The 7066-nt window shown below is 41.6% G+C and overlaps 1 long non-coding RNA gene across 1 annotated transcript; it reads left to right on the top strand.

Moving 5' to 3' along the window:
* The first annotated feature begins 1305 nt into the window (after positions 1-1305).
* LOC134062276 (uncharacterized) lies at positions 1306-5008 on the top strand. Its single transcript, XR_009935424.1, has 3 exons — positions 1306-1499; positions 2471-2816; positions 3383-5008. It is a non-coding gene; the product is annotated as an uncharacterized LOC134062276 (long non-coding RNA).
* The last annotated feature ends 2058 nt before the right edge of the window (positions 5009-7066 follow it).

The following is a 7066-nucleotide window of genomic DNA, read 5'->3' as shown; positions in this document are numbered from 1 at the left end:
GATCCCCATCATCATTATTATCTTCATTGTTGTTGCTATATACGGGTATCAACAAAGGAGACAACGTGGTGCTAAAAGAACAGGTAAGAGACATTTCTACAGGTAAAAAGGCATTTGTAGAGTCACATACAATAACTTACACTGTGGTTCTGAAACAGAAGTAATATGTAGCCTACCTACAGGTCCAACTCAAACAGGAAGTGCTGATGTCATGGTGAGCAGACTGTTTTCCTCCCTCATCTTCTCACGGCCACACATGTAAAATGAAATGTCTACAATATGAACCCAGAGCACAACAAAGACCTACTCTTGGCATAAGACTTTTTAATGATTTATGAATGAGAACTAGTGTCCATTGTTGTAACTCTTTTTCTGTCAATAATTGGACTCACAGTGCTAGTGTGTCTCTGTGTTTGTCTGTAGTTAACTTCAAGTCTAGGTTACTCTAATCCAGGAGACAGCTCTGTGCAGGATGTTCGACAGCCAGCTGCAGTTTGGGAGAGTCCTTCTAAGGTGAACCCCCACACATGTAATGACTAAGAAGACACTGTGCATGGATTATAATGCTCATGCTCAATTGCCTAGGCCTCAAAGGACTGATGTGATATGTTCCAGTGGGTACTATTAATTGAAATACCTTCACAAGTAACTTCACAAGAGTTCATGACATGGGGGCTGATGATAGCCAATGAAGACTCAACAATTCCATTCTACAATGGCAAAATAGTGGTAGACTTATATTATTATATTCTTGTCCATGTTCGAAAGTCATTCTATTGCTATTGTGCTATTGTCAATATGACTTCATTTTAAAATACATTTTCTTTTCTTTTCTTTTTTTTAGTTATCAACAAGTAAAAAGTGTGAATATTCTCGTAACGTAATATTTTCTATTAAGAAATTAATTTCATTGGACTTCACCATAAATTGATTTTACAAAACTCATTTGAAAAGTTTATATCAGACATAAAAAGGCACTACCGCCACCTGCAGCAAGCCTGGGAAATTATTGAACCAGTAAGGCAAAAAGGGACACATGGGATGTCTGGGGGTGCCTCTCATTCATCTTTTATACATCCTCCCTTCCTTCCTCCGGCCTCGTCCTCACTGATCTACATAAAGAATGATGGGGCGGCAACAATGGGATAGTTTATCCAGTGTTAGTTATAGATCAGTGGGAACGAGCCTGCATGGAGGACCGAGCATCGAGGATCGAGGAGCGAGTTTGAGAGGCACCCTGGGTGTCACCATTTCATTGTTTTCCCATGAGCGTTTGCAAGAACACTGAGATAATCATGTAGCTAACATGCTGTTGGTCAGTAATGGGAACCGGATAACCTCGCAAGTTGCAACCACTTGTAGCCTCGCCTTTGTTGCCTTCAGGATTTCCTTTTAAAGTTTCTCACATTAAAAAGGAGATACTCAACGCCAAGCCAGCTGGAATCTGCCACTGTCTGTGTCTCTCCTGTGAGCGCAAGATGCGTTCCCAATTAAGTGGAGTAAGTAAAGGCTGGCTTACATTGCACGATTTTGGCCTGTTTTAACAGTCGGCGACTAAATTTCCAAAATCGGGCGGAAATGTTGAGAGTTGTGCTAGAATCGCAGCGCGCTCCCGTCAGCTAAATCGTTTAGTGTAAGGTGCCAATCTTAGCGGTTTTAAGTCCGTCGGAGGCAGTCTTTCTCTAGTTTTGCCGTTACGACAATATCAAACATGTTTGATATTATCGGAAGTCTTTTCAGTCGTGGCTCATGCAAATACTGACGTGAACATTAAAAACCAATAGTAACCTCTCGCGAACACGAAAACAGGAAGGGGCAAAATGGGCGACAGCTGTAGCCTGTATGATTATTTGTTATTTCATTTCTTATAATTTATTAGTCGGCTATTCTACGAGACAGAACAACTCTATATCTGTTAGTGATGTCACACATCAAACAATGCTGCAGAAACGCGAAAAAAATACTTTGATATGAGTAGGCTATCATGTGATTTCCTGTTAATGATGACGTGTAGCCTATTGCACGATGGAAATAATTTGAAGGAATCTAGCAGCAGTCTTGTAAATAGTGACCCACAGTCTTTGCAAAATCCTAATCTGAGACTGGCCTGTGACTATACTGTGACTAAAAACTCAATGAATTGTCTTTAGATGTGAGAGGGTCTGATACTGTAGTCTTTCAAAAATCTTTTCCAAATCTTTGCAAAGTCTGGCAATGTAAGGTAGGCTTAAGTTAGATCTAGTGGAGATTGACAGAATCATCCTGCATGTAAACATGCACTTTGACATAGTAATCTTGAGGAGGAGTGAAACACAGTTTGCAGTAAAGCTGTTGGCTAAATTTGCCCCCTCTGTCTTATGTGCCTCATGTGGCATGCATGATGGGAGGGAGCAGCAGAACTGGCTTTTAGCAGTTTCACTGTAGACTGTTAAAGTTAAAACTATTTCCTTTTTCCCTCACTAAAATGCAGGTGATGGTGAATGGTGTTTACCATTCTGGTGTTTGTATGCAGACAGCTTCAACTCTCTACAGTCAAACTGGAAGATCTGTCACTCTGAAGTTCCAACAACACCAGGACCTGGAGAAGGAGAGTATAGATATCATACAGTGGTACTTTGGCCCAGTTAAAATAATGAAATATGTACCGCAGAGAGACATTCTTATATATTTCACCCATGGATTCAGAGTGGAGTTTAATAAGGAGACCTTCTCTCTGGAGCTGATGAAACTGCAGAAGAATGACAGTGGACTCTACAGAGGAGAGATCAGTGCTGGAAAGAGAGAAGTTCAGGTTGAGCACACACTATCTGTTCTGGGTGAGTGTACAGTAACTGATGCTGTATCTAATATGTGACCCTGCAAAGCGAAACCAGTCGTTTCGGTAAAATTTACAAAATTAAGTTATTGTGCTCACATGAACGGCCATGAACTAAGCCATGAATACGAGGGTATTACACTAACTATCGCTAAGATAACCGCATCCAAAGTTGACATGGTTCTCCTGTCACGATATGCCAGAAGAGGAGAAATCATCTTTTTAAGCAGCGTGGACAACGGGAATGACTGCAAATGTGTTTAATCTTCGCTGGGTTTAACAGTCAAGACGTATGTTTTTCCGTGAAATTAGTTCACGATATGAAAAGGTAGACTACTGTATACTGTCGAATTATGCGAAAACGTGAAATTCAACATTTTAACCCGGAAGTTTATTGTGGATTTTCTCAAAATAACGTTGTGCGCAAAGCGACTGATTTCGCTTTGAAGGGTCACATTATGTTAGAAGATTTTCATTTGCTTCTGGCAGCAAATTTGATTTTGGCTACTCATACAATCTCCACTGTGTGTGTGTGTGTGTGTGTGTGTGTGTGTGTGTGTGTGACAGACAATCCTCCTCAGCCAGACTCAAGCCTCTATGCCACAGTGAAGAAGACCTGAGACCACTGCTGCAGAATGAGGCCACTGCTGCAGTTTGCATGTGCATGAATGATGAATCCTGGAGTGCCAGTAATGTGTCTAGGTTGGAATTATTGTCATCACCGGGGGCCTTGGGCACCATTATCACCCAAGACATCACACATGCCTGCTCTTAGGATTCCCCTGTGCGCACACACACACACACACACACACACACACACACACACACACACACACACACACACACACACACACACACACACACACACACACACACACACACACACACACACACACACACACACACGAACGCACGCACGCACGCGCACACGCACGCGCACACACACACACACACACACACACACACACACACACACACACACACACACACACACACACCAATCTCTAGCTATGGTGATTTTTTTTATTTAAATAAAATAAAATAAATTACTCTCCTCCGATTAACCTGAAGTAATTGTAACCTGAAACTAGAATGCATTTCCCGGTGGGAAAGTGCGAAGTGTGCTTGCTCAGACGCGCCACGACAGCGCCCGGTAGGAGACACGACCGCTTGTCCTCAGGTCAAAGCGCCAAAGTTTGGCCAAGACGCGAAGCTGCTTCGAGTTTGGCGGCGTTGCCCTCGATTGCCGAATTCTTACACTGACCTGACAAGTTGCCTAGATTCATCAGTGGTATGGCCCAGAGCACCTCCAATGTAAAACTGTAGATGTCATCCCAAAGACGTAAAGAGATATGAGCCAAAATGCATTTTTGCTAATTGCGGCGCCCCCTAGTGGCCAAATTACAACACATTTACTGAGGCTACTTTGGATGGTGTCCAAAATCATGCCGCCAAATATGGTCTCAATACCTCAAAGCGTCTCCGAGATTTGACCTCACTTCCTGTTTGGACGCTTCAACATAGAATTTGATTGGCTGTCAAGGGCTAACGCTTTGATGTATGAAAATGAAATGTACACCTCTAAGGTCTGTAGACCTTGTGTTGAATTAAGTATGAGTTGTTCACGTGTAGCCAGCATGAAACACGTAACCACTGAAGGAAGGAGGGAGCCTAAGGAACTAGGCATGTTTCTAGAACAAATACGAGTAGCCTAATGTTATAGCTATTCTGTTATGCGGGAACATCCGCAGTTTACTCACTGTTAAATAAGTTGCAATGTGTTATAGCCTCAAATGGATGGTAAAATAAACAGGACGACTCACCTGTTCAAATGATGTAATAGGATAAAATTTGGTTTTGATATGTCAAAGCAACCAGGCTGTTACTGGTTAACGTTTCTGAATATGAAATCGATTTTGGATTGGTTGCATGTGATAAAAGCTGTGCCATTTCCTGTCCAGACAGCATTCATATTCAGAAATACTGTACACCGGCAACAAAGACACACACACACACACACAAACAACTCTTTCAAACAGAAACGTCAGTCCGTTACATCTGCCTCTTGTCCACAAACTGCATGTCGCTGAGTTGACCAGCAACGAAGACTTTCACATAAACACACACACACACACACACACTTACACACACACATACACATCACCCCCTCAAACACAAATATCTGTCTGTTACGTCTGCCTCATGTCCACAAACTGCATGTTGCACAGTTCACCCACATCTACCCACAATTCTTTGATTTATAAATAACCCCACCATTAAAAAACTGCAATGTGTCAAATCTTATTATACAACAATTGGGTTCTATGAAGCGGTTTCTTTGTTTCTGATTGGCCGAGAGACGTTCCATGAGTTGAGATATCCCACGATAATCCACTCGGACTTTTCACAGCTAATAATAAATCACTCCGCGATACAATGTCAAATTGTCAAGTGTAAACCGAACTGTCACGTTGCATCCAAGCTGAAATACAGACGCTCAGAACATAGAATATGACGGAGGTGGATATTAGCTAGTTGGATGGCATGTAGGCTAAGTAAAATAGTGATGTTTCAAAGCTAAAAGCATGTCCTAACCAGACGCAATGCGAGCTAACGTTTATTAGGCTAGATTCTACATTGCTTGACAACGGGAGAGATAGAACTAACGACTGGCTTTTGGCCATAGCAACGTGCTTTTAGAACTAACGACTGGCCTTTGGCCATAGCAACCATCCATTTAGAACTAGTAACGGCAGTTTGTCCTGCATGAAGTAGAAATTTGTGGCGGAGAGAAGTTAGTTCTACAAACAAGACAGTTTTAGCGATTTAAACGTTTACATGATAATGGGAAATTAGCACAAAAAAGAAGTGGTAAAATTGTTGTATAAAAGCAATATAGCACTCGTAATCGTGGGTTGTTGTTGGATATTCCCACGGGTGTTGTTCGGCCGTAGCCTCGAGGCCGGAGGCTACGGCCGAACAACACCCGTGGGAATATCTAGCAACAACCCACTCCCACTCGTGCTATATTGCTTAAATATGTATATACTGCATGGGCAATTCCATGCAAAACTGTCAAGTCCATAACCCCACACAGCATCATACTATGATGTGGATGATGATTTCTTAAAAGTTTACCATTTCGCTCTTCTTGTTTGTACAACATATTCGATGACATTGTTAACATAATCATTTGCATTATATAAATGTAACCCCCTTTTCCACTCTTATGTCTCAACATATACTGGAGTCACATTCATAAACATAAACAGGATCCTAGGTTCTCAATTTGCTGGACTCACTTTCTACCATAAAGTTAAAGAATAGTAATAACAGAAGAAAAGGTAAGAAGGTGTTGATGGCGTGATTAACTAGTGTGGTCCCTCCACTGAAGAATTTCTATACCACTGCCCTGATGGAAATATGTAAATCCTCAGAAATGTCAAGTGACTACAGTTACTTCTACCTGCTTTGATATATCATTTCATAAAAAGAAATTTGGCCATAATAATTATATTGCAATTATATCAATTCAAGTTTTCTTTGCAGCACAAACAACAATAGGCTACAGTTTACTTTACTTCAGGGCGTAATGTTAACAACTTCGTTAACATTAAGTTTGTTTGTTTGTTGTTCTGTATTGACAGCAGACGGCAGAATGCAGGTGCACGCAATGGATATGTTTTTAAAGAGAGTGCATTCGCTTCCACATGAACCTCGGAATGTGCTGCACCAGAACAAAGACACTGAATGCTATGCTTTCTATCGTGCGTGTGGCTCGTTTTTCAGATTTGTTTGCTAAATTTAAAAAAGCCACACAATTTAACAGAGTCGCTCATTCTAGCCTGCAAATGGTTAAAGTGATGCTAGGGCCAGATGCTGCATAAGAAATGGAAAAACTCCACTGACCAGTTGGCCTTGCCAGTTGATCGCTAACGTGAGATACGTGGATGATGAGATTTCAGATCATTTTATTTGGCAAAGAACTGGACAATGCTACCGGAGATGAGATGTTCAGGGTAACAGAATTGTTGCCTGCTTTACAAATCATGAGCGTACAGGGGAGCTACATCCGGTGCAGAACTGAAGTGTTGAATTAGCTTCCACTATTAAAGTAGCTATAACAGATGTGGGAGATGGACCAGTCATCTAAAATGAATTGTACGCGTCGCGAACGGAACGCTTCAGTTACGCGTCCAGTATAGCTTTCCAGTTAACCCTCTAACCGCCCGGGTTTTTTTGGATTTTTGC

The sequence above is a fragment of the Sardina pilchardus genome, chromosome 17 (assembly GCF_963854185.1).
Source record: "Sardina pilchardus chromosome 17, fSarPil1.1, whole genome shotgun sequence".
Classification (NCBI taxonomy): domain Eukaryota; kingdom Metazoa; phylum Chordata; class Actinopteri; order Clupeiformes; family Clupeidae; genus Sardina; species Sardina pilchardus.
This window is presented reverse-complemented; position numbering and strand designations above follow the sequence as displayed.